The sequence below is a fragment of the Sinocyclocheilus grahami genome, unplaced genomic scaffold (assembly GCF_001515645.1).
Source record: "Sinocyclocheilus grahami isolate Dianchi unplaced genomic scaffold, SAMN03320097.WGS_v1.1 scaffold497.1, whole genome shotgun sequence".
Taxonomy (NCBI): Eukaryota; Metazoa; Chordata; class Actinopteri; order Cypriniformes; family Cyprinidae; genus Sinocyclocheilus; species Sinocyclocheilus grahami.
Genome location: NW_015505676.1, coordinates 80,281 through 86,977, shown reverse-complemented (window position 1 = coordinate 86,977; position 6,697 = coordinate 80,281). Strand labels below are relative to the sequence as shown.

The 6,697-nt window shown below is 40.6% G+C and overlaps 1 protein-coding gene across 1 annotated transcript in view; it reads right to left on the bottom strand.

Moving 5' to 3' along the window:
- The window catches only part of LOC107554306 (neuroligin-2-like), a 99,600-nt gene extending 93,303 nt beyond the window's left edge, over positions 1-6,297 (bottom strand). The window contains exon 1 of the mRNA XM_016236784.1: positions 5,577-6,297. The gene's annotated coding sequence lies outside the window, so the exon portion shown is untranslated. The remainder of the gene's footprint in view (positions 1-5,576) is intronic.
- Between the last annotated feature and the right edge of the window lie 400 nt (positions 6,298-6,697).

Genomic DNA, 6,697 nt, shown 5'->3' with positions numbered 1-6,697 from the left:
TAAATCTGTCGCTGTCCACAAGGAAGAGGTGCTGAAACATCTACGCCCGTGCTGGCCAGCTTTGAGAGCAGTTATGAAATCTTGTTTTTCCCTGTTGTTTCTGCCACCAAATATTCTGCTTTAGTTGTACACAGTGGGCTATAATTTCCGCAACATTTAGATACACCGGCGTGAGACATAAAACAATGCTGCATGTGTAGCAATTATTCTCTCTTGTCACATAATCTCGCATTATGCAATGGTCATTTGAATGATTCCTGCACACAACTGAATGATGTTCAGGTACTGGACAATTACACTTTTGCGGAATTTTAGCGGCCTGTTAAAAATAAACACAAAGTCTACTAGGCACATTAACACTTTACTGAATACAAATGTATGGAGCCATTAGTTCTACAGCCCGACTTAAAGGTCAAATGAGAAGTAATGTAGTTCAATTTCAAATTGCTCAGCATCAACACCAGAGTGTGTTCGAGAGCTCTCTTGTAGATTACATTTTTCTAATCAGTTTAAACTGATCGTTTTAGCATATAATATAATCTGAGGGAATGCATAAATAATATTGCACTGCGTTTTTAACACATACAAAATAGAAAACAGCATTTAAAAAAATCTCTACTAGACTTGAATGTCAACGCACGAGTTGTTGATGAGCTCAGTCAGTAACTGATCGATTTATGCATTCTGAGAATGACTCAACCAGCAAGACAATCAATAGCTAGTATTCATTATTAATTCAGGTTCATAATGCCGCTATTCTTCATTCTCACTTTAACACAGGAGATATTAATGCATGCTGCGTGATGGCACGCATGATTAGAAGTAGTTGTTCAAGCTGGTTTGGAAATGAAATGCTATTATATTTTCTCACATCATCCAATGCACCTGTCATTACTGCCTGATTTCTCAAAATGTTGCCAGAGCAGCTTCCATTCACTCCATCTGTAGGATAAATGGAAAAGTGCAAGAGTTGTTTACCAACATATTGCCGGAGACACAAAAAAACAGCATTGCAAAACTATGAAATGAATACTGGCCTTAAATTTTTTTCAAGCTTTTAATCCTCATTGCAAGGCGACAGCTGCACGTAGTACTTCCATTGATACAGTAATACAGAGAGGAGAACTCTAAAAAATACTATTTTTAACATTTCTGGCATCCATTACCTCCCAAAATCTTCACAGAATCTACACTCTTAAAAGAACCAATTCTAAAAAGAAGCATTTTTTTTTCTTAATGTGAAGAACCAATTGTGCAATGGAAAGCTTCCATAGCTTCTTCATAACACTGATGCCAATAAAAAAACCTAGAAATACATTATCTTGGTTCCATATTTCCATGAGCCCATAACAGAGTTTGCCTTTTTTGTAGGTCACAACCATCAAAAATCTCTGGATTCTCTCAAAGCCTGTTGGTATAGGAAAGCCTAGGAACTTTCATCCATTGACACTGGGTGAGGGACAACTGAATGTGTTGCAGAGAGACTGAGACAATCAACATTCAGAATGAAGAGAGGGAATCTTGGGGAGGTTTCTTGATGTGATTACAGTGGGCAGCACTCGACTATGTTTAACACTCAAAGGCGGGAGCGTCCACACTAAAACCCAAGATCAATACGCAATTTTACAATCATCACCTCGTCCATAATTGGCTTGAAATGAACCTGCAGAATGTCAATATCAGTTCGAGAGTGTCACCATTCACTCGAGTCTTCTTGTACCAGCGGATGAGTCATTAAACATACACCCTTGATAAACTCCTACTATTCAACATAATTTTTGGTGCATTTTCCACTCTAAAAACACACTGCAACAAAGCCAGATGCTCACCTTCAGGGCGACTTACTGTGCCTGAAACAGGACACATTTTACATTCTGTAATTAATTCGTAATGCTGGATTTATGCCATTAGGGTAAAATAATGAAGGCAGCACACTTAAAGTACACAGAAGCTTTACTAAACCAGAAAGCTTAACAGAGCGAATTCTGACTAAATCAAGGAACACCGGATGCAAACGGACCATCCATTCGTCTGTTTTCTGTCACTGCCATGTTTGTTTGGAGTTTTTCCAGGACAAATGAACCTCCATCACTGCTCTATAGCTGCAATGTAGCCCCAGTTGTGATTTGGGTTTCCAAACAAATTAATAATTAAATACAGTTTTCAGAACAGCAGGGAAAAACTGCATCAGTCCTTTTTTCCAAGTGACATCAATCCGCTTTCCCACCATCTACAGTTACTCCTTGAACCACAGGGTGATCCACTGATTTTACTTGTGTTTTCTCCATTTACTCCCGTCCTTTTTGTTCATTTCCCTCCCAGTTCCTTTCAGATTCAGGCTGCGCACTGAAGAGCGAGGGAGTGCCATGTTCTAGGCAACTTTAAAGCTCAGCACCATCCTAAAAAAATCTTTCTGACGGATTACAGGTTCTTTCAGTCCTGGGCAAAACTCAAGATGAGTGGACACTCCGGCCTTTTTTCATTGCTATCCAAGAAAGATAGACCACAGATGTGGCATTTAGCATGTCTATCTGTGGATTCCAGACTTCTGAAGGACAGGAATTATTTGAGAGAGCTGTAAAGTCAGTCCAGAGCTTCTCTAACAAGATGTCTCTGCATCTGTCACTTAGGACAAGAAGGAAACTTGACTCAGCACTCTTCTGAAAGGAGCTAGGTGCAGGTACCTCCAGGTAAAGTTATGAGGGAAGATTACGGCTTTATTAGTGCATTTACAGCTCAGAACAACGGCAGGACTCTGTCGGGCATCGGGCACCACATATCATGTGTTGAGGTTGAAATATAGATCTAGATGAGAGGGGGCTGTCAGGTTCAGTCGATGATTCATTGCTTGTGGCAATGCTGTCTACAGTGAACGGATCATGCTGCACATGCTGGGACAGAGATAATGGCACACAGATGTCTGAGCACACCAGGCCACACAATGCAACAGCCGCAACTCTACTACAACAAAGTGGAGTTCAGAAAGCGTGTACCACGATCAGACATTGTTGCGGAAAATCAACCGCTATCAACTCACGGGTCACGGCTGCTTTGAAAAATGTAAAAGAAGGGTTGTGTGACACTTCAAGGAGAGCGAAGGTTTATAATGCTCGCTTGTGAGAGGCATAAACATTCAGAAATGCTTATCTGTACAATTGCTGTACTCAAATGCTGCGTCCTAGGACGAAGAGATAATAATGTTGAATAAAAACGGTATTTTGCAATTTCACTGACATTGCGTTTACAAGACTAGACAGAGGTCGGGCTTTTGTGGGAGATGAAAGCTTTCCAATAAATTCCGCATGGACACAGAATAGTGTCTGACGAATACTGTTGTGCATGTGTGAACTGAAAAAAAAGATGCTCTGACCTTGGGTATTCCTTGGAGTGAAAGAAAGGAAACATTGTTACTGTCATCATGAATTGTTAATATTATTATCCCTCTTTTGCATAAGTGAATAAGTAAAGCACTCTGAATCAAGACTTAAGTTCTGTTCTCAAAATTACAGCTGTCCATCACTGCCAGACACTAGCACCAAACAATAAGGATGTTTCTGATTTATTCACAAACTCCATTTTAAAGGGGCCAAGTCTAAAACCCATCTCTTTCCGTTTTGCCCAGTGCTCAGAGAATGTTAAAGTTTAATAAGGCTGCAGTCCATCTGAGTGCTTCCCAAGACGGCATACACACAAAAACCACAGGCTGCACAGAAGGGCACATGGAGGGGGTTACATCAAGCTAACACTGCACTTTTCTTCATTATTTACCTGTTCTGAGGCTTGTGCCAACCTAAGACATAAGCAATTCTCTGTCCCCCTTACATCACAAACACTCCAGCCCTGGGTATACAGCACTCTAACGTTGTTCTGCTCACAATAACGGAGGCCATTTGCCCTGACTTCAGGGTATTCCGGCTGTGCGTCATCTATCTATCAACATATTGTAAGACTCATTAAAAATCAGGTTTGATGTGGGCATTCAGTTGAGCACTGCAGAAAGAGGAATGGGAGAGGGGATAATGCACTTGAACTGTAGAAATAGAGCAAACAATGCAAGACCCTGTAAAAACAACAAGCACAAATTCTTTGTTTAAATTGATTTTCTAACGATTGATCATTATATGTCAATCTGACTTGAATAGTATTTTATGACATTAATGTAACAGGAGTTCCATTAGTCTCTAACAAGTTCTTTGTTGTGGCTTCATGGCCTTTTCTTTGTATTCTGCTCTTGCAATGTGAAAAACACAATCGTCACCGAATTAAATGTACAATCTTATAACAAATATTCTATTGAATTTCATATAGAATCAGTCATTTTCAACCTAAATCATCACTTAGGTCTTTCTCTTGGTCTGAAGTGCTTTAAAAAAATAATCATTTCTGGTCCTTCCATCCTTTCTGTTTGTAAATCATCCAAAACAATATACCACAGCTTATTTTTATCAACAGCATTTTGAATTCCGCGAATGATAGAAAACCTTCCAAGTCTAAAGATTTGATTCATACAAATACTAGCCTTATTTCTATAGATTTTTATGTCCTCTTTAGAATGGGTCACCAACCAAGGGGTTTTGTCTTTTTATCTCATGTAAGACAGTATGATGGATGTGCACAGTAACACACATGAAGTCTGAAGGCCAAATGCTCCACATAGACACATGCTCTGAAATCAACTACAAGTTTCTCCTCAATCCACGTGAGGGACTGCAGCAGAACTCCAGCAAAGAATGGAAAGCTTTGAGCAGCATGAAGACCTCACCTCTGCTACATCATACAAGGACAGCAGACAGATTTAGTAGCACTAAACGATCTACATCGGGTCATATCAGACATTAGACCGATCAACCAGCACTTGGGTTGGGAACGGGCACATCCTCAGCCTTCTGGAGAACAGAGGACTCCTTGTCTGTGCTGAATTCTGCCATTGACAGAGCACTGCCCAACCACCACAGCATATAAATGTGCCCCTCTGTGAGAGCCATGGCTTCATATACACCTCCATACTTAATGCGCGCATGTGCGTCGTGGGTGTGCAGTTGGGTTAGATGGGTTGTCTTTGCTCCATCCTATCTCACACTTACGTAAATGCCATTAAACATTTAACAGGCGATGGGAATCCGTGGGTTGCGGATGTTTGCCATCATTCAGGGCGCATTACCATTATCTATCAAGTGCAAAAATAAATCAATCCTCACGTTGCCAGAGGGACGAGCGATGGATGCAATTAGAGGCGCAAATGGCCGGTAAAGGCCACGCGACAACGTCGCGTCGAGATCATTTATTCTAGATCTGATGAACGCGTCGATTTTCTTTGAAGCAGACGAGACATGCCATAATAAAACAGTAGGATATGCGGATGATGGCCAAGTGTGTCAATCATAAAACCTTTATTTTCTTATCAACAGGCCATGGCAGTCGGCATTGCCTGACAAAAGCGCACCTTTATTGAACACTTCTAATTAGACATCTCATTCGTGAACGGTGCGCCAAACCGATACAGAGCGCGTTACTCGCGCACATCGTGCAAATGTACATATATGTATTATAATAACAGACAACAGAAACCCGCTTACCGCGATGAAAGGGATGTAGTCGATGCGTCTCCGGTTCTTTCCCGGTGATTATTCGTACTTCAGTGGTGAAGCCGGTGTTTATGCCATCGGTATTTTTTTCTGAGGTAATTCGTCATGAATGTGTCGCAGGCTCTCGCACATCAATTTCGCGTCAGTCGGCGACCCCAAAACAATAAAAGAAAAACAGAAAGAAAAGAAAGGAGACATAAAAAGGAAGGAGGATAGAGAAAATTAAGAAACGGAAAAAAAGAATGGGGGAATAAACCTCCTAACACCTCCTCCTCCTTTTTTCTTTCTTTTTATCTGACAACACCCGTGTCTTCTGACGGCGAGGTTACAGCATATTTTATCACTATAAAGGAGGTAGGGAAATGATAAAATAAAACAATAACAGAAACAAATGCGTATAACGCATTAGCAGCTAACTCAGCGCTCTGTCGTCATGGCGACCCATTTCAGAGTCCGTTCGTGCATCAAAAAACAACAAATAATAAAAACCATCCGGTGGCACGACTTCTCATCTGCTCTCAGTCTGTCTCACTCATAAACGAGTCCTCTTCTTTAGCGTGCAAGTGGGAAAACAATTGAGATTCGTCTTCTTTTCTCTCACCGCTATCTGATAATAGCGATAGTTGCTATTAGCCTATTATTCCCACTCGTGAACAATGAAGATGTATGTCTCTCAGATATCCATTCCGCACTTCACACACAGCTGTCAAGATTCAGGAGTCCAGAATCCCGATGTCCGCCTCTCTCTTTCTCTCTCTCCCTTTCACGCGCACGCGCTAAGGCAAGCCGTATACACATTATTTTTTTCTAGAGCTCCAATAGTTTCAAGTAATTTAGTCTCCTAATTTTTTCAGTTTCACTAGTAACTATTTATTTCATACTATTAACTGTTTCTTTGCTTGTCACTATCCCAATAGTAAAAGGTAGCCCATACCTTTTTTTTTGTATCAACAAATGGCAAATTCCCGTCATTATTTGTGGTTCAAATATCAGTTCACTCTCATATGTATTTTATCATTTACTGGTACTTTTAACGCATATTTATCAGCTACCCATTTACTGTATGAGCTATGCCAGTTGTTACTAGAAACGTTTCTTCTTGCTTTGTATGT